Source organism: Penaeus monodon, chromosome 15, assembly GCF_015228065.2.
Source record: "Penaeus monodon isolate SGIC_2016 chromosome 15, NSTDA_Pmon_1, whole genome shotgun sequence".
NCBI classification, from domain to species: domain Eukaryota; kingdom Metazoa; phylum Arthropoda; class Malacostraca; order Decapoda; family Penaeidae; genus Penaeus; species Penaeus monodon.
The window spans coordinates 14,688,499-14,688,759 of NC_051400.1; the positions used below are offsets into that span (position 1 = coordinate 14,688,499).

Genomic DNA, 261 nt, shown 5'->3' on the forward strand with positions numbered 1-261 from the left:
CTTTTCAACACAAGATCCTCAGAAAAAGGATCACAGGATTTGCAGTAGATCTTTGGAGAGCTACTGGTCCAACATCTGAAAAGGAGAAGCACAAATGAGAGATGTTTCATTATAAACATTCCTGGACTAGTAACTCCTCCAAATTCTGAATTAAGGTGGTAACCACCTATGCCTAAATTGTCAAAATGGGCACTGATAGTTTAGACCAGGCATGGCACCACAGAAAATTACCATATCAAATGTTAAATGAAACTTTATGCA

General features: G+C 37.9%; 1 long non-coding RNA gene and 1 pseudogene across 1 annotated transcript in view; both read left to right on the plus strand.

Moving 5' to 3' along the window:
* The window catches only part of LOC119582236, a 9,005-nt pseudogene that overhangs the window by 3,673 nt on the left and 5,071 nt on the right, over positions 1–261 (plus strand).
* Positions 1–261, plus strand: part of LOC119581767 — a 2,601-nt gene that overhangs the window by 273 nt on the left and 2,067 nt on the right. The gene's annotated exons all lie outside the window — the stretch shown is intronic.